This window comes from Schistocerca serialis, chromosome 5 (assembly GCF_023864345.2).
Source record: "Schistocerca serialis cubense isolate TAMUIC-IGC-003099 chromosome 5, iqSchSeri2.2, whole genome shotgun sequence".
Classification (NCBI taxonomy): Eukaryota; Metazoa; Arthropoda; class Insecta; order Orthoptera; family Acrididae; genus Schistocerca; species Schistocerca serialis.
The window spans coordinates 806967490-806991769 of record NC_064642.1 but is presented as its reverse complement, the minus strand read 5'-3'; the positions used below and the strand labels follow the sequence as shown (position 1 = coordinate 806991769).

At 44.3% G+C, this 24280-nt stretch overlaps 1 long non-coding RNA gene across 1 annotated transcript in view; it reads left to right on the top strand.

Moving 5' to 3' along the window:
• Positions 1 to 591: 591 nt before the first annotated feature.
• Positions 592 to 24280, top strand: part of LOC126481663 (uncharacterized) — a 775701-nt gene continuing 752012 nt past the window's right edge. The window contains exon 1 of the long non-coding RNA XR_007587609.1: positions 592 to 898. This is a non-coding gene — a long non-coding RNA (uncharacterized LOC126481663). The remainder of the gene's footprint in view (positions 899 to 24280) is intronic.

The following is a 24280-nucleotide window of genomic DNA, read 5'->3' as shown; positions in this document are numbered from 1 at the left end:
ATAAAATTGCTTTTTTACGAATGGAACTATGAAGTATATATATATTGTAAAACTTGACTTTTTACGAAAGAATGGAACTATGTAAGTGAACTCAAAAAGCATAAACCAGTGTAAATACAAAATTTCATCCAAATCGTTGGGGCCGTTTTCGAGATACGCTAAATATAATACATAATTCAAGTGCTATTGCTCGTGTGTAAGAGAAGGTGTGTGTGTTTTGCATTGCATCTGCAACAAATAAGAGGTACGTATTTATTCATCATACTTGGATTTCTTGATTTTGATCGTGTGTATTGGGAGCTGTGTACTCGCGGTATATCGTTTGTGTCATCACTAGTTCGTGCATTACTCGCGCAAACTAAGCTGACGTCGGCGCGGTGGCTGATGGTAGCGATAGTAAATGGGAAATGCCTTTAAGCTCGTTCCCGTCAGCCACCGCCAAGTGTCAGCTTGGTTTTCACGAGTAATATTACGGCCCACGAACTTCGTTTGTTCGTTCCGAGCTTCCTTTGATCACATGCATCCTCCACTTGACTGCCATCTGGCGGTCGTAATCATTCGGCATGATTCGGAAGTTGCCTTCGAAGCATGGCGTACAAGGAACCGATGAATCGTTGGAACTTGGAATCGTCACGACTCGGAAACACGCAATCGTTCTTACGATTCTTTTCAACGACGATTCGTCCGTATCACGATTCGATTCTTACGATTCTTTATTTAGAGTCGTTCAAATGAACGACTCATTCACGAATCGCCACAACTCTAGTGTCTACTAGCTGTGGTGTGAGTTTTTACACAGTTTTTCATCGACTCTGGATTACGGAAGCAGCCAGATGCGACGACTCCCGCAGCTGTTTCGAAGAATGTGTCCGTGGAAAGGCGTGCAGTACCGTTTGTGGTAAGTACAATACTTATTCACTTTCACTCTTCGGCTTTCTACATCGTGGTTTCGTGGTACAAGTACTTATAACAACGCGGTATTTCACACGTGTCCTTGGAGTTATCACCTTTTCAGTTCACACGTTATTATTAATTCGTGTTCACCTTTTGTTTGGTCGTCATGTTAAGGTTCACACGCACCACTTTTATACGTGTCCATTAGTTACTTGTCTATAGTCGGTTCACACGCAGCAGCATATACGTGTCCATTTATTACTGACTGCATTATTACTACAAAGTACAGTTAACAGTTAGTATATATATATATCATGGCTAAAAATTATTTACAAAGAAATATTTAGTCTCTGTGACTACAGGCCTGACGAAAAGCATTCTCTTGTTCGTAGTTTGTGCTTCCAAGGCACTTTAGGTTTACACTTTGTTCGAAATCTTGTTATTCTTTTCTTTTTACAATAGTTACTCTTTTCTCAAGTTCAGCTCTTTAATTTTCTCTCTATTGCGTCGTTAGTTTGAAGACATAGTCAATGTGGCTTCGTTTACGTGATGAACAGTTCGTGTTCAAACTACCATTAGGGAAATTGGGAAGCTTGGTGTTCCCTGTCATGCAATTGCACATAACAAATCTTAATTGAACTCGCAATTTGCGGAGAATAAGCATAGCCCGTCGACAACCAATGTGTCACGACTATCCATTCGTATAGCCTGTGTGTATCAATCATGCATCCAGCTCGTAAAATTCACTTCTCTACTGGATAAGGTAGGATGGTAAGGATACTGGTTAGAGGAAAACAGAAAAGACTTTTATGGAGTGAAGAGATTTGAAGACACAGTGTTAGTAACGTATGATATATAAATTGTTATCACCTGAGTTTTTCATGACAAATAGTATAATTAAATCGATACAGTAGTTTCAGTGTCGCCTGATCCAGCTCTCTAAACAATTTTCTATGCATATCTGAAATTACTTAAACCATGCATTAGCAGTGAACTATGTCTGTTAACTATCTTCTGTTCCATGTATCGTAAAATTGGTTTTCTAAAAAACAATCGTCATACCTCGAGGACCTGAAATAGATATTTCTAGTACTAAATTAGTTTATTTATAAATGATCTTTGTAAGTATTTCAGCTGCACTATGCCGTAAAATTCTTATGTGCGTATACGGTTTTCTCCGTATTATAATAAAATAATTGAGTTGCGCACTTCTTTCCTGCTACCTGGATCGTTATTGACTTACTTGGTTCTTATATGCTAAGCTGCTCCTTTTTGCCTGTTGCGTTTCATAGGTGGCCTCATAAAATTTGTTGTCACACACTCCTTATGCACAACATAACATTTACCTCATTAGAGTAAGCGACCTTAACCATTTTTTTTCGAGCAATCATTCTGGTCTGAATGATAATTTTAATTTATTTCATTCAAGAGGAGAGAGCTTTGCTATACTTAAAACTAGTGATAGCAGGTGGCACTTAGCACTACTATAATATTTATTTGTCAGCTCTTTCGGCTGTGGCCGCTCATGGCTCAATTAACTTAAAACTAACTTACATCTAAGGCAAATCTTGGTCTCCTACAATAAATGTGTTTTACTTCAGGTGCTCATATAAATTACTTATCTTGTTGTGGCAGGTCGACAGGCTGTTAGTCCTGTGCATTACTCTTACATACGTTGGTACTTCACACATAGTATGACAACTTATAGTGTGTGTATATTTTATTTTAGCAGCTTAACAGATATTTTCAATGGTAGACTCTGTATTTCTTCAAGTCTGCGTGATGAAACAATCCTTTTATTCGTCCAGATACAGGGTCAGCTAATAGATAGCAACCAATGTGCGGCTTTCTTAATATAATATATGGTCCTTCATACAAGTGCTGCCACTTGCGATTCTTATGATGAATCAAAGATGGTTTGAAGTGGGTCTGTAATAGCACTCGTTCATTTATACGATACGATAAGACTTTGCTAATGTGTTTGTCATGCGTTCATTTATACGATACGATAAGATTTTGCTAATGTGTTTGTCTTGCGCCTCTTTTCTAAGGTTGGCATGAGTGGTTAAAGATATGAGAGCTTGTCTTAACTTGTCGTCTAATGTTACTTCAGGCTGTTGTAATTTCGGTCCGCAGCTTCCCCGTGGAGGCCTAAACTAGCTGCTAATGGTTTTCCGACTGGGGTGGAGCTGAAATGTAAGTTATTTTTACTTGACTAGTATTTTGCGACCTACCAGGTCGAAAATTCGCGTTCGTATCCCATACGACTTGTGCATCACTTGATTGCGTGTTATTTGACATCGCGTTTGGTGCTTGGTTCGCCTGTGTGTAAAAAAATAGTCGGATTTCCTTGGCTATTATGACCGGCGGTGTCAGGAAAAGCATCCGACGAATTGTCCTGACTATTGTTCCTGAACTGTTGGTTGGGTTGGTGAGAAAATGTCGCATTTTTCGGCTGTGAAAAATTTATTTGGTGAGATGGAGTGAAGTGACTCGGCTGACTGTACTGTTGTGGTCCGTTATAATTGTTCCATTTCTTTCCCTTGTGAAGATTTCCATTATTCGTGTTGTTGTTCTGGTACTGGTAATTACCGTTGTGATTTATCGGTAAATTACCGTATTGTTGCTGTGTGTTTTGATAAATCGGATTGTATCTATTCTGGTGTGGATATTTGTTATATTGTTTTCCATTACGGCTGTTGAAACTGTTATGATTGCCGTAAGGCTGAGCGTTTGGTTGTCCCGTGTTATGTTGGTACGACATTCCATTGACGCAATTTATGTGCTGTTGCGGAGCGGGCGGTCCATTATTATAATTATTCCGCGCGCTCGCACGCACATCCTCATAGATCATATCCAAATTGTCAAGAACAGAAAGAAAGGCTTCTAGGTCTTCTTCACTCACATTAACTAGTTTTTCTCTTATTGACACAGGAAGTTTTGACTTTAAGATCATGATTACATCTTTGGTTGAAATGGGCGTGTCCCAATACTGAATTTTACGTAGATATTTTTCAAAATAACGTCTCAAACCTCCTCCTTTGGTGTTGAAAGGTTCGGCGTTGTAAATCTCCTTTCGGAGTCTTTGTTGTATACCTGAACTCCAGAATTTATTCAAAAAATGCTCTTTAAAATCTGCATAGGTGTGACATTTGTCTATTATTTCTGTACCCCAAATTGATCCTTCACCGTGTACATAGCCTAAGATGAACTGTATCCGCTGCCTGTCGTTCCATGATTCTGGTAAAGCGCCTGTGAATGATTTTAGAAATACCATTGGATGTATATTTCGTTTTTCAGATATAAAAGGCTGAAAAACTCTGTGTTTTAGCACACTCTCGTCTCGCAGTAGTTCAACGAGAGTTAGTTGATCGGCATGACTACGTGACGTAAAAGTTTCGCCACGCGAATTGTTTACTGTTGGTGAGAATTGTACCTGACACTCGGGATATTGACGATTATCGTGTTCTGGCGGTAGCGAATACTCACTTTGATTGTCACCTTGCAATTCCGTAACTTGTCATTTCAGTTGATCTATATCATTGCTTAGCTGACGTTTCCATTCCGGAAGATCGTGGCTAAATGCTCGTCTGATTTCACCTAATTCACTGGTTTAAGTGTGACCAGAAGTACCGGGAGCGGTTAAGATTTCTGCTGTAGCAGATTTAACCGTACCCTTTAGTTCAGCGTGTACCTTGCTGACAATGTACTGTTCTTTGGATTGCATCCACTCTTCAAATTCCTTATTAAGTGTATTGCTTATACCGGTGTTGACATCTGCGATCTTCTTCTAATAATTTCCGGGTATGCAGCCGGATCCCGTCGACATTCTGCCACGATATTTCGGCCCAGAGACGTCCGGCCATCATCAGGTGAGTACACAACTACTGAAGAGCCCTGGTGCAGTCGCAGTATTTATGCCGAATCTCGCGCATGTGAATTGTACTGGCATCCTACAGCGCATGCGTCAGGTGTTGACATGCGCAGCATAGCCGAGTTGTACGTGCTGTCCTCGGTGGTGGAAATAAAGGTTCATCTAGTCATTGAGTATCGAATGACACTGTCGATTCCGCTGTGATTGTATAATTTTAATAACAGGATTCACATTTTTATCCAGCTGAAAGCCGTTGTCACGATTTATAAGATTATTGGCAAGACGTATTTCCACTGATTCCTTGATTACGGAATCCCAAAAACCGGTAACCGGGGATAAAATTTTTGTTACATTGCATTCCATTGAATGTCCCAAAGAAATACAGTGCTCTGCTACTGCCGATTTTGACGGTTGCCGCAGACGGGTGTATCTTTCATGTTCTATACATCGTTCATGGACAGTTCTTGTCGTCTGGCCAATATATGCAGAGCCACATTCACAGGGAATTTTGTAGACGCCTGCCTTCTTCAGTTGTAAATCGTCTTTAACGGATCCAACCAGGGCCCGGTTCTTTGCTGGTGGACGGAAGATAACCTTGATTTTATTTTTCTTCAGTAATCGGCCTATTTTCGACAACACATTCCCGGCGTGTGGAAGGAACGCAGTTGATTTAAAGTCATCATCTGCGTCCTCAGTGCGTTGCTTCTTGTTATGATAGTTGCGCATGGCCTTCCTTATTTGGCGAGAAGTGTAGCCATTCAATTAGAACACTTGGAGAAGGTTTTCAAAGAGAATGGCTACACTTCTCGCCAAATAAGGAAGGCCATGCGCAACTATCATAACAAGAAGCAACGCACTGAGGACGCAGATGATGACTTTAAATCAACTGCGTTCCTTCCACACGCCGGGAATGTGTTGTCGAAAATAGGCCGATTACTGAAGAAAAATAAAATCAAGGTTATCTTCCGTCCACCAGCAAAGAACCGGGCCCTGGTTGGATCCGTTAAAGACGATTTACAACTGAAGAAGGCAGGCGTCTACAAAATTCCCTGTGAATGTGGCTCTGCAAATATTGGCCAGACGACAAGAACTGTCCATGAACGATGTATAGAACATGAAAGATACACCCGTCTGCGGCAACCGTCAAAATCGGCAGTAGCAGAGCACTGTATTTCTTTGGGACATTCGATGGAATACAATGTAACAAAAATTTTATCCCCGGTTTCCGGTTTTTGGGATTCCGTAATCAAGGATTCAGTGGAAATACGTCTTGCCAATAATCTTACAAATCGTGACAACGGCTTTCAGCTGGATAAAAATTGGAATCCTGTTATTAAAATTATACAATCACAGCGGAATCGACAGTGTCATTCGATACTCAATGACTAGATGAACCTTTATTTCCACCACCGAGGGCAGCACGTACAACTCGGCTATGCTGCGCATGTCAACACCTGACGCATGCGCTGTAGAATGCCAGTACATTTCACATGCGCGAGATTCGGCATAAATACCGCGACTGCACCAGGGCTCTTCAGTAGTTGTGTACTCACCTGATGATGGCCGGACGTCTCTGGGCCGAAATATCGTGGCAGAATGTCGACGGGATCCGGCTGCATACCCGGAAATTATTAGAAGAAGAAATACGCCGGGAAAATTTCAGAAGTCACATCTGCGATCTTTTTGTCTATATTGACATCGGATATTTGCTGAGCAAGGTCTTCAACTCGCTCGCTAACGTGGTTGACACTTTCTGTCAATTGGCTTACTCTCTTTGAAACATCGCTGTAATGTTTCAAAGAGTCACTCGCAGTTGATTTACACACATCTATTTGGGCCTGCATATCTATGAACTTGCTACCAATATTGGTCTCTGAGTACTGTTTGTGATCCTTCTCAATCAACCATCACACTCGATATATCGAAGAACATCTGACAAGGCATCAAGACAAAATGCATTAGAAATACTGGAGAAATTTCTAGCGGCGGTGGCGTGAGGGAGTTGCAAATACTGGTTTCATACCACGTTCCTTAGCTGACTCACTTTCTAAATTCGGTGATCTTATAACGAGGATGCGTCGTCGGCGACGTTTAACCGCACTGTTGACCTGATAATATACACTCTGGCAATCACCATCTACAGTACATTCAGTGTTGCGGTATTTGTCTGGATAAAAAAAAAACCACGTCATTCGTATGTAATGTCATACCTCGATTTATAAAGCCAGTACAGCTTTAGCATGGGTACTTGTGTGCACCTGTAGGACCAAGACTGCTTTTGATAGTAATATGTTCATGTTCCTTAACATATGGCGGTTTGTAAGACGATTACGTCTCTCCTTCTAAGACACATTGGTACCGCTAGCAAGAAAAAGTTATGAAACATGTCCACCTGTCGTTGATTCTCAGTCAGTATTATTTCGTATCGCCGGCGAACAAAAAAAAAAAAAAAAAAAAAAAAAAAAACTGGTTCAAATGGCTCTGAGCACTATTGGGCTTAACTGCTGTGGTCATCAGTCCCCTAGAACTTAGAACTACTTAAACCTAACTGACCTAAGGACATAACACACGCCCATCCCCGAGGCTGGATTCGAACCTGCGACCGTAACTGTCGCGCGGTTCCAGACTGTAGCGCCTAGAACCGCACGGCCACTCCGGCCGGCGCCAGCGAACATTTATTGGCGAAGCATTCTACATAGCAGTAGGGGATGCGTGATAGGTTCGCCATGAGCATCAGGCTTATAAAGTATGTGTTTGTGTTCCGACATGTGCAAAGGAAATGGCTATGTCCAGTCTCCAGGAAGGTCTGGATTTGACGTGGAATACTGTGGTAGCAAAGGGGAGAGTATGTGAAGTCATAAGAATGCTATAGATATTTCTATTTCAAGAGCCACAGTCGTCAGCAGGATGTAGTTCCCACCCTTGGCTCACTGTCGAATGTCGTTCAACTGAGACCACGATCGTAACATTTAATTGTAAATATGTTGTTGTTGTTGTGGTCTTCAGTCCTGAGACTGGTTTGATGCAGCTCTCCATGCTACTCTATCCTGTGCAATCTTCTTCATCTCCCAGTACCTACTGCAACCTACATCCTTCTGAATCTGCTTAGTGTATTCATCTCTTGGTCTCCCTCTACGATTTTTACCCTCCACGCTGCCCTACAATACTAAATTGGTGATCCCTTGATGCCTCAGAACATGTCCTACTAACCGATCCCTTCTTCTGGTCAGGTTGTGCCACAAACTTCTCTTCTCCCCAATCCTATTCAATACTTCCTCATTAGTTATGTGATCTACCCATCTAATCTTCAGCATTCTTCTGTAGCACCACATTTCGAAAGCTTCTATTCTCTTCTTGTCCAAACTATTTATCGTCCATGTTTCACTTCCATACATGGCTACACTCCATACAAATAGTTTCAAAAATGACTTCCTGACACTTAAATCTATACTCGATGTTAACAAATTTCTCTTCTTCAGAAACGCTTTCCTTGCCATTGCCAGTCTACATTTTATATCCTCTCTACTTCGACCGTCATCAGTTATTTTGCTCCCCAAATAGCAAAACTCCTTTACTACTTTAAGTGTCTCCTTTCCTAATCTAATTCCTTCAGTATCACCCGACTTAATTCGCCTACATTCCATTATCCTCGTTTTGCTTTTGTTGATGTTCATCTTATATCCTCCTTTCAAGACACTGTCCATTGCATTCAACTGCTCTTCCAATTCCTTTGCTGTCTCTGACAGAATTACAATGTCATCGGCGAACCTCAAAGTTTTTATTTCTTCTCCATGGATTTTAATACCTACTCCGAATTTTTCTTTTGTTTCCTTTACTGCTTGCTCAATATACAGATTGAATAATATCAGGGAGAGGCTACAACTCTGTCTTACTCCCTTCCCAACCACTGCTTCCCTTTCATGTCCCTCGACTCTTATAACTGCCATCTGGTTTCTGTACAAATTGTAAATAGCCTTTCGCTCCCTGTATTTTACCCATGCCACCTTTAGAATTAGAAAGAGAGTATTCCAGTCAACATTGTCAAACGCTTTCTCTAAGTCTACAAATGCTAGAAATGTAGGTTTGCCTTTCCTTAATCTTTCTTCTAAGATAAGTCGTAAGGTCAGTATTGCCTCACGTCATCCAGTGTTTCTACGGAATCCAAACTGATCTTCCCCGAGGTCGGCTTCTACTAGTTTTTCCATTCGTCTGTAAAGAATTCGTGTTAGTATTTTGCAGCTGTGGCTTATTAAACTGATTGTTCGGTAATTTTCACATCTGTCAACACCTGCTTTCTTTGGGACTGGAATTATTATATTCTTCTTGAAGTCTGAGGGTATTTCGTCTGTTTCATACATCTTGCTCACCTGATAGAGTTTTGTCAGGACTGGCCCTCCCAAGGCCGTCAGTAGTTCCAATGGAATGTTGTCTACTCCCGGGGCCTTGTTTCGACTCAGGTCTTTCAGTGCTCTGTCAAACTCTTCACGCAGTATCGTATCTCCCATTTCATCTTCATCTACATCCTCTTCCTTTTCCATAATATTGTCCTCAAGTACATCGCCCTTGTATAGACCCTCTATATACTCCTTCCACCTTTCTGCATTCGCTTCTTTGCTTAGAACTGGGTTTCCATCTGAGCTCTTGATATTCATCCATGTGGTTCTGTTATCTCCAAAGGTCTCTTTAATTTTCCTGTAGGCAGTATCTATCTTACCCCTAGTGAGATAAGCCTCTACATCCTTACATTTGTCCTCTAGCCATCCCTGCTTAGCCATTTTGCACTTCCTGTCGATATCATTTTTGAGACGTTTGTATTCCTTTTTGCCTGCTTCATTTACTGCATTTTTATATTTTCTCCTTTCGTCAATTAAATTCAATATTTCTTCTGTTACCCAAGGATTTCTACTAGCCCTCGTCCTTTTACCTACTTGATCCTCTGCTGCCTTCACTACTTCATCCCTCAAAGCTACCCATTCTTCTTCTACTGTATTTCTTTCCCCAATTCCTGTCAATTGTTCCCTTATGCTCTCCCTGAAACTCTGTACAACCTCTGGTTCTTTCAGTTTATCCAGGTCCCATCTCCTTAAATTCCCACCTTTTTGTAGTTTCTTCAGTTTTAATCTACAGGTCATAACCAATAGATTGTGGTCAGAGTCCACATCTGCCCCTGGAAATGTCTTACAATTTAAAACCTGGTTCCTAAATCTCTGTCTTACCATTATATAATCTATCTGATACCTTTTAGTATCTCCAGGGTTCTTCCATGTATACAACCTTCTTTCATGGTTCTTAAACCAAGTGTTAGCTATGATTTGTTGTGCTCTGTGCAAAATTCTACCAGGCGGCTTCCTCTTTCATTTCTTAGCCCCAATCCATATTCACCTACTACGTTTCCTTCTCTCCCTTTTCCTACACTCGAATTCCAGTCACCCATGACTATTAAATTTTCGTCTCCCTTCACTATCTGAATAATTTCTTTTATTTCATCATACATTTCTTCAATTTCTTCGTCATCTGCAGAGCTAGTTGGCATATAAACTTATACTACTGTAGTAGGTGTGGGCTTCGTATCTATCTTGGCCACAATAATGCGTTCACTATGCTGTTTGTAGTAGCTTACCCGCATTCCTATTTTCCTATTCATTATTAAACCTACTCCTGCATTACCCCGTATTTGATTTTGTGTTTATAACCCTGTAGTCACCTGACCAGAAGTCTTGTTCCTCCTGCCACCGAACTTCACTAATTCCCACTATATCTAACTTTAACCTCTCCATTTCCCTTTTTAAATTTTCTAACCTACCTGCGCGATTAAGGGATCCGACATTCCACGCTCCGATCCGTAGAACGCCAGTTTTCTTTCTCCTGATAACGACATCCTCTTGAGTAGTCCCCACCCGGAGATCCGAATGGGGGACTATTTTACCTCCGGAATATTTTACCCAAGAGGGCGCCATCATCATTTAATCATACAGTAAAGCTGCATGCCCTCGGGAAAAATTACGGCTGTAGTTTCCCCTTGCTTTCAGCCGTTCGCAGTACCAGCACAGCAAGGCCGTTTTGGTTATTGTTACTAGGCCAGATCAGTCAATCATCCAGACTGTTGCCCTTGCAACTACTGAAAAGGCTGCTGCCCCTCTTCAGGAACCACACGTTAGCGTGGCCTCTCAACAGATACCCCTCCGTTGTGGTTGCACTTACGGTACGGCTATCTGTATCGCTGAGCCACACAAGCCTCCCCACCAATGGCAAGGTCCATGGTTCATGGGGGGGGGATTGTAAATATAGCGATCAAATACATATGTGACCGATGTCTTAGGATAATGATTCTACCTAGGCGTGCAGTGCTGGTGGCCTGTAGTGGGAATTATTCACGTTTACATATAACGGTAGGAGCTGTCCGAATGGAGAGGCCTGTTGGGGTGCAGGAATGTAGCTGACTTAACTGTGTACACAGCCGAATAGCGACCTAATACTTAGTATGACAGGTTTCCTGATCTTGTGGAAATTTGAGAAGATTCAATATGGACGTGTGTTTGTGCTGGGCCATTATTGCCACCCATGTAAACTGTTTAGCTGACTGGTTCTTCACATTTCGCGTTTTTATTTAGTAGAGAGAACATCGATTGTGGTGTGTGCATCTAGCAGGTGGAAGACACGTTTACTGGTTCTCTAGACGTGAGAAACACCTTAGTTGACTCTGTAAACTATTGGGATGATTTAGAATCTGGTACATAACCGACATAAGTGTTCGCGAGTGGAAATATCAGTTTCCTCTATTTTTTTTTTTTTCGAGTTCTTTTTCTGTAAAGGTCTTCACAGATGGCATAAGTTTCTAGTTTCTCTATGGTTTACAGCATGCTGCACCTAGCTAAAATTTTGGGTTTCTAGAGAAATAATTTCCAGTCTATATCTTTGGAATAATGTCACACGAGTAATACTGCTATGCAAGCGATATTGCTGTTTGCTTGATGTCGAGAAATACCGTGAAAATAGTATGATATTCTACCAAACTGTGCGAAATTACATATGTTCTTGTAATCCCAGAGTGTGGAGATGAATGTACTAAAGCAAGCAGGTTGGGCCTGAAACAGTAATGCCTTTGTGCCGAAGGGAGCCGATCCAGAATATGTAGATCAGTTATGTCACATGAGTGATACTTCCATGCAAGCGATATTGCTGTCTGCTTGATATCAAGAAGTACCATGAAAATAGTCTGATATTCTACCAAACTATTTATCTTGTAATCCCACAGTCTGCACATGTGTGTAAGAAAGCAAACAGGTTGTGTTGGAAAGAGTAATGCGTTTTTGCCGAAGGGAGCCGATCCAGAATTTGTAGATCAGTTGTGAGATTGACTTCAATCCACTGAATGTGCTCTGGTCATGCGTTGGTTGTCCATAACCGCCCTCGTTGGAAATATCTAGTGCCGCGAGTATACCTACAGTGCATGTGCTCATGCTATCTGTCTTCACAGTATATGTACGAGTGATGGAAAAGGGGTTATTTTGTATCGTGCAGGATATGAATTGTTTGTTTACTACACTGACACAGTACGCAGTGATATATTGCTGAGTTGGAGATCAAATGGCTCTGAGCACTATGGGACTTAACTGCTGAGGTCATCAGTCCCCTAGAACCTAGAACTACTTAAACCTAACTAACCTAAGGACATCACACACATCCATGCCCGAGGCAGGCTTCGAAACTGCAACCGTAGCGGTCGCGTGGTTCCAGACTGTAGCACCTAGAACCACTCGGCTACTCCGGCCGGCAGTTGGATATCAGTTTCATGCTCTAATATTCAAGCTCTTGTCCTCATTGAGAGAGCAGTGTAACTGAGTAAGAGTCTTTCCGTACCTGACGATATGCAGAGCACCTTGCAAGGTTTAATTGTTGGTGCAATATGGCGACCTGTGTAAAATAGTTCTTGCTGCTGAAACTATCGTCTGCAGAAAGAAAAAAAAGGCAGACTGTTCTTCCACACTGGTGGCATTAGTAATTCGGCGGGTAAATTCGATAAGAGCCAATCATAATTCTTCATTCACTCACCAGACATCATTTGTCCTGGAATATAGGTGTCTCTACACAGTGGTGAGAACGTTTGCGTATGTTGAAAGCAGTACGTGTAACACAAGATGGCTGGGATGTGTTGTTAGGACCGAGAGGAAGAATGCATTCGATGTTATTCTGCGCTATTTCTGTAAGCAGGTCCTGTTAGGGCAACCATTTCCATGCAGACAAGTTGAGACATCACAGAAGCTCCTACAAAAGCAAGTGTTACCTATTTCGGAGGCACTATACAATTACCGGGAGATTGACTTGGTTCTTATTTTACATAGCTATGTGACATCACTATAACACTGAGAACCTCTTTAGATGCACTTGCGATGGCGTGTAGCTATGCGTATGCAATTCACAGTCATGTGTCAGCCACACTGGACACTTAAGCACGACTATACCCAGCTCGAATGTCCCGGTAGAATCACGAGGAAGAGAAAGCAGCCTGTTCCATTCTGGGAAACAATGGAATGGATTTCAGCATCTGTGAGGGTGAGTCCCTCTGCAAATTGGTGTTCATTCCTGTCCAGTCACGTCAGCAATTTTGCCCAGGTCAACATGTATTTCCAGAGGAATTTCTCACAAGTATGAAAGGGATGCCACTGCCTCATATTTGCAGGATCCAAATGTGCACCTGTGCATGACTCGGCAGCTGATGGTCGCGTCATCCCTTTGCGGGGGCTGCCGGTGGAACCCAACTCCTGGGAGCGTGTGTGGTAGCATCCTGTGCGGCCCAGTAGACAGGGGGTGGTGGGCAGTGCATGCGCTCATTCTTTGCGTGTCTGTTGTATTATTTTGTGGGCTGGCCTGTAGGCCATGCTATGCATTACTTAGACAGTTTACAAGTAGTGAGCGTGCCTGCAGAGCGTTTTACATGCGTTAATTTGATAATTTACGAGTTGTTTTCGTGTCTGCACTTCAGTGTACTGCACTATTTCGGTGATTTATGAGTAGTTTACAGGTCTATGAGCTGTGTGTTGCATTATTTTGGTAATTTACGAGTTGTTTGCATATCTGTACATCAGTGTACTGCATTATTTCCGAGTAGTTTGCAGGTCTGCAGACCGTTTATTGTGACTCCAAGCACATCAGGGCGAGTACTTCTTTTATCATTGTGATACATGAATTACGTGAAATCTGTCCCTAAATAAATTGTTCCAAAATAAATAAAGTACACTCCTTCCTCTCTCCAACAGCCCAGTGCTGGCTGAGCCATTTTCCCACCATTTTCCCCTCCAGACCACCATATTGGATTATGTCATAGGAGGGACGATAGCACTCTCTGGTGGCAGTATTGTGTACTAGGGCAGTTGGACTCAGACTTCATGGACACACTGGATGGCAGTACTGCCTCAAATTGTTTAAATAATGACTGCATGCAAAATAAAGACTTACGTCCATCCTATGCGGCAGAGGCCAAGTCCTTTTCCCACCAATTCCTAGGAATAGGTGGTGGTCGGATGACTTAGGTTAGTGGAGGTAGCCCAAGTGACCTATTTTCCTGCCACTTTCTTAGGTTAGTAGAGGTATCCATGGTGTGTTGCAGCGTTCTGATGAAATTTGAATTTCCCACCATTTTGTGGGGGAGGGGAGGGGATGGGGTGGAGAGAAGAGGGTTAGGTTAGTGGAGGTAGCCCAATTAACATAATCTTGCCGCCAAAATTCAAATTTCCAGCCAAAAGCGGTCATTTTCGATAGTGGTACTCGTGTCATCATCTGACATCATGTATGCCATCTTGGATGATGTCATCACCACCATGTTGGTCACATCTGGCAACAATGGACAGTGGGGCAGAACGAAGTTTGCTCTACTTCTTTTCTGGCCATCCAGGACTGCCCTGCCACATGGAAAGTCATGGAATTGAAGTCAGTTCTCAGGAAGATGAGACATTGTATCCGATTTTTCCCAGCACACCTCGCATCGTTGCTCTATTCCATCGGTTGTGAATGGACAATGTGTCTTTTGTTTGGACCAAAGATTGTCAGGATGCATTCCAGTAACCTATAAATGCCTTTTTGAGTGACAGGTGACTTTCTCTTTTAGATCCTGTTAAGCCAGTGGTTTTTGCAGTGGACACCTCTTCGTAGAGAATCAGACCTGTATTCTCGCACATATTTGCTTTACAGCGAAGTCCGAGCACTTTGGCTTCCAAGACTCAATGTAACTATTCCCAGATCAAGAACGATGCACTCACTATTATCTATGGCATGAAAAAGTTTCACCATTATCTGTCTGGTCGGAAGTCTTACCTAGTGATGGACCAGAAGGTAGGTCAGTCTTTGATTCATCCATCGAAACCTCTTCCGTCGTGTACGGCTCAGAAGCTGCAACTCTGGGCTTTGTTATTGTCACAATATCAGTACGAGGTATTGTACCGATCCATGTCGAAGCATGCTGACGCCTTCTCTCGGCTTCCTATTGGTTCTGATTCTGAATTCGACGCTACTGCCGCATCTTGTTGTCAGACAGATACGCGGGGCACTGAACTCTTACTGAATTTTCCACTGCACTATAGGAAAACTGGTCAGGCCACAGAACCAGAGCCTGACAGGTACCTTTTGTTGCACTGCATCTGTACTGCTTGGCCTCCTTCTGTGAAAAACATTCAGAATTTCTTTGTGTGCCACTATTTTGTCGTCAGCATAACCTCTCCGTCCAAGATGCTGTGACTTTATTACGAAATGACTGGAAAGTAGGATGTGCTTATTTCTAAAGTGCTGCAAAAAGCTCCTACAAGAACATTCAGGAATTGGAAACACGAAACATGTAGCGTGCCGGCACTTCCATGGACTGGTATGCACGCCCATATTCAGCAGATGATGTTCACAGACTTGCACATAGGGTGAAACCCTCCTCGCCCCTTAGCAAACGTTTTCAGCTTGGCCAAAGTCTCAGTCGCCATGGCATCATGTGCATATTGACTCTGCTCGTCCCTTTTGGAACGCTAGTTGGCTTACTGTAGACAATTCTTTTACCAAATATCCGTTTGCAGTGCCCATGAACTTGACTACGTTGCGTAGTCCCATTCAGCCTTTGTCATCAATTTTCTCCTTGGAAGGTTAGCCAGAAGTGTGGCTCACAGGCAACTGACCACAGTTTACAGCTTAGAACTTCGAATAATCTTGTATAGTCTGTAGTATCACTCACCATACCACTGTTCCGTTTCATCATTAGTTGAATGAAGAACCTGAATGATTTGTGCATACATTCAAGATAGTTTTGTTTGTGGGGGGTTGAAGGGACCAGACTACAAAGGCAATCAGTCCCTTTTTTCACGACCATGAAACACCCACAAGGAACAAAAACAAGCAACAGAGATGACAAGGGACGACACAGGACAAGAAAGGCACAGACAAAGACCAGACAAAAGGATTAAAAGCACAAAGTGGTTGGTGGACCATGGAAACAAAAAAGGAAAAGCCAACCACAAAGAGGCACACCAAAACCCCTATCTAAAACAATAGGCCAAAGGCCAGACGCAACACAAAATCGGACAAACCCTCAGATTGAGCGATAAAAATCCCACACTCGAATAAAACTCAAAACTAAGCCTGCCATTGCAGCATCATCCGTAAAAACAGCAGGGAGAGTATCAGGCGGCACAAACGTCTGCCTGAGTGCCTTTGAAAGTGGACAGTCCAACAAAATTTGAACCTCTGTCAACACTAATCCACAGCAACATAGAGCCAATCTCCAGGGCCAAGGCACTGATAGCCTGTTTGGGCAGCCTGTCAACAATGTTCAATACCTGGGATGCTGACATGACCTGTGGTCCACACAAAAACCATGAAATGGCTACAACTGGCAAGAGTATGGATGGACTCCAGGATAGCCATCACCAGACAAGAGCGAGGAAAATACTGATCAATAGCTTGTAAAAGGCTCAGAGAGTCACCAAAGATGACGAAGAACTCACCTAATCAGAACAGATATACTATAGGGCGTGAGAGATGGCTACGTACTCGGCAGTGAAAACACTGCAGCCATCCGGCAATGAGCCTTGTTGAGAATGATCCCCAAGAGTAATAGCATAATCAGCTCGAACAGCAACCATCGTCAGTATAGACCACGTCAGAGCCACAAAACGTGGCAAGGATGGAAAGAAAGCAGCAGCAGTGGGTCTCAGGAGCGACTGAGTCCTTCGTGCCCTGTGCCAAATCCAGCTGAAGGCGAGGACGGGGCACACACCATGGGTGTATACGTATATGGGCCCAGAAAACAGGTGGAAGAGAGAAGAATTCAAGCCCAAAAAAAAAGCCCGGGTGTGAACTGTGATGGTACACTCTGACTAGGGCCACCATTCGGGAAGATGGACGACCGAGTTGCGGAACAGGAGACTGTAATTTTGATGTCTGGGCAAGCTACAAACATGTGCAGCATAAGCGGCCAGTAGTCATCGGCGCCGGATCCGCAATGGCGGGGCACCAGCCTCCACAACGAGTATGCTGTTTACAGGGCTTATGCCGAAAGTTCCAGTTTTGAGTAGGATCTCGCAGTGAAGTATGGGGTCAAGCAATTGCAACACGGAAGGCGATGACAAACTATAAGGCAGGCTCGCATAATCGAGACAGGACTGAATCAGTGCCTGATACAGTCGTAGAAGGGTAGACCGATCGGCACCACAGCTGGTGTGATGCAAGCAACGAATAACGTTAAGATGACACCAACACGTTTGTTTAATCTGCCAAATATGAGACAGCCAAGTCAACTGGGCATCAACAAGCCCAAAAACAGATGCATCTCCACCATGGCAAGAGGTTCACTGTCAAGATAAAGCTGTGGGTCAGCGTGAACAGTACGACGCCAACAGAAATGCATGACACAGGTCTTGGCAGTCGAGAACTGGAAGCCGTCTATGATGGCCAAAGACTGCACCCTGCGGATAGCGCCCTGTAGCTGCCGTTCAGCAACTGCAGTGCCAGTGGAGCTATAGTAAGGCAAAAGTCATCAACATTCAAATAAGCCAATACAGACGTTCCCACAGCTGCAGCTAGCCCATTGACACCAACTAAAAAGAGGTATACACACAAGACAGAGCCTTGTGGGACCCCATTCTCCTGGCCTTAGGAGGGACTATGGGAAGGACCAACGTCCACATGGAATGAATGAAGCGACAGAAAATTTTGAATAAAAGTCGGAAGTGGGCCCCTTAAACCCCACCCATGAAGCGTGGTGGTGATGTGATGTCACCATGTTGTATCGTATGCCTTCTGCATGTCAAAAAAGATGGCAACCTGTCGGCGGGATAATGCTGTACACATGGCTAACTCCAGGCAGACCAGATTATCGGTGACATAGCGGCCCTTGCGGAACACACCCTGGACTGTAGCCAAAAGGCCCCAAGACTAAAGTTGCCATCTCAACCTCTGGCTCACCATGCATTTGAGCAATTTGCATGGAACATTGGTGAGGCTAATGGGGCAGTAGCTGTCCACCTCCAGTGAGTTCTTGCCAGGTTTCGGCACAGGGTTAATGACGCTTTCCTGCCATTGTGATGGGAACTCACCCTCAACCCAGATACAGTTGAAAAGTCTTGGAGGCGTCGCTGGCAGTTAACTGAGAGGTATTTAAGCATCTGATAGTGGATGCCATCTGGCCCAGGATCCATATCAGGGCAAGCAGCTAAGGCACTTTGGAATTCCCAGTCACTGAATGGAGCATTGTACGATTTGGGGTGCAGTGTATGGAATGAAAAGCTCTGACGTTCCAACCACTCTTGCAGGGAGTGGAGGGCCTGTGGGTAATTTATAAAAGCAAAAATCTGAGTGTAATGCTCCGCTAAGATTTCTGCAATTGTGTTGGTGTCAGTACAGACTGCTCGATTCAGGGAAACCCAGGTACGCCTAATCTTGGTCCAAACGTGAGATGGAGAGGTATGGATACCAATGGTGGAGGCATACCATTCCCAGCACTCCTGCTTCCGTCAGGGAATGAGGCATCGGGCTCTGGCATGGAGCCACTTAAACTCAATGAGGTGGTACAGTGATGAGTGCCACTTATGACATTAGAGGGCCCGCCTGTAATAGCAAATCGCCTCAGAGATCTCTGGTGACCAGGCACAGTTCTCTGCCGACGGGACCCAGAAGAACAGGGAATTGCCGATTCCACTGCAGAAACGATGCCGGTGGTGACTGTGTGAACCACCACATCAGTGGCATCATGAGAAAGAGGCTCAATAGTGGCAATGGAGGCAAACAAGTCCCAGTCAGCCTTATTCAAAGCCCATCTGGGTAGGCGCCCAAGTGTGTGACACTGGGTTAGTGACAGAAAGATCGGAAAGTGGGCACTACCGCACAAGTCATGCACACTCCACCAGACAGGGGGTAGAAGGCCAGGGCTGCAGACCAAAAGGCCAATGGATGAGTATGTGCCATGCACCACACTGAAATGTGTGGAGGCATCATTATTCAAGATAGAACGGTCGAGCTGTGCCAACACTCGTTCAACGACAGTGCCTTGGGCTGTTGCCACCAATCCACCCCACAAAGGGTTAATGGCGTTAAAGTCGCCCAGTAATAGAGAAGGTGGTGGCAGCTGGGCTAACAGCGCTGCCATAGATGCTGTAGGACATCACCATCCAGTGGAAGATAGAGGCTGCAGATAGTAACAGCCTGAGGCGTCCACACCCTAACAGCAACAGCTTCTAAAGGTGTTTGAAGAGGGACACACTCGCTGTAAAGAGAGTTAAGGACATAGACGCAGACAACACCAGATAGCCTCTCATAAGCTGCCCGATTCTTGTAATAACCCCAATACCCATGGAGGGCAGGGGTTCACATCACCGGAAACCAAGTTTCCTGGAGGGCAATGCAGAAGAAAAGTTGAAGGCTGAGAAGTTCTCAGAGCTCAGCAAAATGGTGGAAAAACCACCGCAATTCTACTGGAGGATAATAGCATTGTGAGGCTGGGAAGGCAATGAATATTCAATGAGGCAGTTTACACCTCAGAGTCACCTCCTGCCACCAACGTATTGCTTGAACAGTCTGTATCTATTGTGTCTGAGGGTTCAGTGAGATCCAGGTCCACAGCGGACACCAGAATCTTCACCTCATCCTCAGACACAGAACTTGTAGGCAGCGGTGGTGTAGGTGCCATTGCAGTGCCTTGGATCTGGGTGATATTTTGCTTTCTTGGTTTCTCTCACTGCCCCTTAGGTTGATCACACTGGGACTGAAGAGGACCGTGAAGCCCTACAACCAGCTACCTGTGGTTGCTTCAGCCACTGGTGGGTCAGCTCTACCACCGGTAACCTCAGAAGGGAGTGACCCAAGGGAACCCTTCCCAGTGAGGAGCCAAAGAAATAATATGCTTCTCTGGCTCGAAAGTGGGGATGTATGTCCCTGATGGTGAAGGTGGGGGGGGGGGGGGTGTTACTGCTCCCAATGTCGGTGGTGCAGGAGCAACAGGAAGGGTTGTGCCCCCACCCCCCATGGGTGAGGTGGCAGGTGTAGTCTTACAGCTCGGAGAGCCGACTGGAATTCGCTTAACTGATGAGGGTACTGTTGTCGTTGCGGTGGCATAAGAGGAAGTCGTTTGCACAGGATGGAGTCGTTCAAATTTCCTCTTAGCCTCAGTGTAGGTCAGTCGGTCCAGGGTCTTACATTCCATGATTTTCCCCTCTTTCTGTGAAATTCTTGAGTCCGGCCAGCAAGGTGAATGATGCTCTTTGCAGTTGACATAGATGGGAGGCGGGGCACATGGAATATTGGGATGTGATGGGCGTCTGCAAGATCGACATGTCAGGCTGGAAGTACAACACAATGACATACAGACGAACTTCCAGTATTTAAAGCACCACATCGGGAGAGGGATATAGGGCCTGATGTCACAGCAGTAGACAGTCACCTTGACCTCCTAAGGCATGGCCCTTGAAGGCCATGATGAAGGTGCCGGTGGCAACCTGATTATCCCTCATACACCGATGAACGAGCAGGACAAAATGAACACCTCGCCGCTCCAAATTGGCGCGCAGCTCGTCTTCAGACTGCAAAAGAAGGTCCCTGTTGAATATAATGCCCTGGACCATATTTAAGCTCTTGTGGGCCATGATGGTAACAGAAATATCCCCCAACCTGTTACAACCGAGTAATGCCAGTGACTGGGCAGATGGTGCTCTTTTTATCAAAACTGCCTTTGAGCGCATTTTGGACAAGCCCTCCATCTCCCCAAACTTGTCTTCTAAATGCTCTAGAAGGAACTGAGACTTCATCGTCATGAAAGACTCTCCATCAGCTCTCGTACAAACCAGGTACTGGGGCGAATAAGTCTCAATGCTATTCTTAGCCTTTTGCTCCTCCCATGGTGTGGCCAGCGAGGGGAACGATTTTGGGTCATACTTCTGTGCATTGAACTGAGCCCTAGAACGCTTAGAGACTGCTGATGTCTGACCACCAGCAAGAGATGATGTACCAGGCTTCATTGACGGCGATCCGCCCGGATGCCACCCAATCCGACCAAGAGCCCTCCCCACAGGCGCCATGCAGCCTCAGCAAGGGCCACCTGGCAGGATGGTCATTGCTGGGAGTCTCAGTGCCCCAGGGAGATAGGGATCTACTCCTCGGCGTACGTGGGGGGTGAACAGCACAGTCATCAGCAGAGCGATCCCTAGGTCTACAACCAGCTAGGTACATGGCAGCCCCACAACAACAGACCGTCTACCGTGCTGGATAACAGGTGCAAAGAAGACCACGGTCGTCGTCGGCGCAGAAGGCGAGATTGCATAGTGGATGGGGGAAACCGCACCCAGGAATGTAGCCTCACTCAAGAGATGGAGAATGAGCAGGGCTGCAATGGGACGACGAGAAACGGGGCTTATGATCTCATTGCCCTATGGACACGATGCACCGTGCAAGGCGCCCTTCCCCAATTGGCACGCTCTTCAGGAAAATTACCTAATATGAAGGTCAAGCCCTACTGGGGGACCATGACATAAAGGCCGAAACGTGTGAGACTCCTTTTAGTCGCCTCTTAAGACAGGCAGGAATACCGCCTATTCTAACCTCCGGACCCGCAGTGGGATACATTCAAGCAACACACGAACAAAATACATTCCCGCCACACGGGGGAGCAAGCGCTGCAGCTCCTTCTCGCCACGTACTGCTCCCATTCCCGTGACGGTTCGTTGCCGGCGGAGCTTCTACATGGCCGGCGCCACCGCACGCTGCTTCAGTTGCTGCACCCACCACAGAACACGGCGCCTCCCACGCTACGCAAGTATCGCTCTGCAGCTAGTGAGTATACTCTATTCACATTTTTTCTTCGCACCAGACACGGATGAGAGAACAGCCGTTCGAAATGTGGGCTCCTGAATGCATTTAATTCGAGGTCCTGATGGCTTACTGCGCCGCCGTCAGAACGAGATTCTTGCTAGTCGATTGTGAGACTCTTCAGCAGATTTTCTTCCGCAGATTTTCTGTTCCCAGATTCGCGTCCTACCGATATACTGTGAGTGGCAAGAAACCGATGGAGCTGGACCGACGAACACACCAATGGAACGACACCTCCAGGAAGACAGCGTTGAGCGCCCCATGTCAACGCTGACCTAACAGGCCACCCATCGGTCGGCCCCAGTTCGGTCGCAGACTTAGGGAGCATTAGCACTGAGTAATAGGAAGACGATTCTATCAGTAGTAATAATGTATGAATGTAATTTCATGTACGAGGCACGGCAAGCACAGGAAGCCATCTCACAACGAAAAGAGTTCGGTTTTATTTATTTCCTCTTTAGAAATAAAAAGTTCTACTAATTGAAAACTATTACGTACAGACTATTTTAGATTCTTGCCACCGGCCATCGCAACTTCTCTCCTTTTTTTTGTGGGTGCTGGCCCCACAGAAGGTGATGCAACAGTCAGTAAGACAAAACTGATTATTTTAGAAACTCCTCAAAGGCATGAACTGACGGTTTTATGCAACGCTCATGTCATGAATGAAAAACACAATACTTTCATTAATCAAACCACGGATTTAGTTTAAAGTCGTTTTTCCCCAAAAGTATCCCAGATTAGTCTGAAGTCTACAAAGAGACCATATGTTTCTGAAAGATTAAAGACAACCAGTACAATTAATAGGAAACAGTACCTACCAGTCACAAACAGGTCTGATGTTGATGGTATTCCATAATATCGCAGGCACTAACACAGAATATTATGCAAATGCGTTATGAGAGAAAAATAGGCACGTCAGGTGACACAATGAAGACAATCTATGATATAGTGAAGGAGAAATGTAATATAGCCGCATAAGAAGTGGACGAGATAGCATTAAGATTAGAGGATGCTTTCGTGACGAATGTGAACAGTGTTGCGAAACTCATTAACAAGAGTCTCATGAATGTTGCTGAACAAATGGGATTGTCAGGTTCAGTAGGCTCTACCACGGAATACCTTAACCCAGCCACTATTAAAAAGAGTAGGAACCTCAGTATAAAACTAATGTCCAACACAAAAGCTTTAAAATCAAAAAATTCTTATAGTGGAAATAACATATCAACAGAGTTATCTAAAGAGTGTTGTTTAGAGTTTAGTAACATACAAAATTATTTGTGTAGCCAGTAATTTATCAGTGGAACTTTTCCCAAACGGCCGAAATAAGCTGAAGCTGAAGACTTGAGGTCCAGAAATACTGCCAAACTTCTATCCAATTTTCTTTTCTCGCCATTATCAAAAATTATAGTTAAAGAATTATACGGTTCACTACTTGTTCATTCGGCAATAAATAATTTAATGTCAAAAGCACAGGTTGGACTCCTCCAGGTTGTAGATACTGAGAACGACGTTCACACACACACACAGCGATAATGTACTTTGTTCTTTAGCTGTATATTATAGGCTACTGGTATATTTTGTGATGGGTCGGATCTATCTGACTGTGTAGATGATTATATTTTACGTAACCTAAAATATTATGGTGTAATAACAAACGCTGCAAAATGATTCAAGTCTTTAAATGCGAATATTTTAGGTTAGACTTTACCGTTACCGATGCCAATCACCGTTTATTTATCTCCACGACGAATTTCAAAGGTTTAAACCTCCATATCAGGCTGATTTACATTTGTTAGTATGACATACACCAAAGAGCCAAAGAAACTAGTACACCTGCCTATTATCGTGTAGGGCCACCTCGAGCACGCAGAAGTGCCTCAGCACGACGTGGCATGGACTCGACTAATGTCTGAAGTAGTGCTGAAGGGAACTGATACCATGAATCCTGCAGGTCTGTCCACAAATCTTCTGAACAGCACATTGCAAAGCATACCAGATTGCCCAAGAATGTTCATGTCTGGGGAGTTTGGTGGTAAGCGGAAATGTTTAAACTCAGAAGAGTGTTCCTGGATCACGGCGTAGCAATCCTGGACGTATGGGGCGTCGCATTGTACTGCTGGAATTGCGCAAGCCCGTCGGAATGCTAAATGAACATGAATGGATGCAGATGATGACATAGAATAC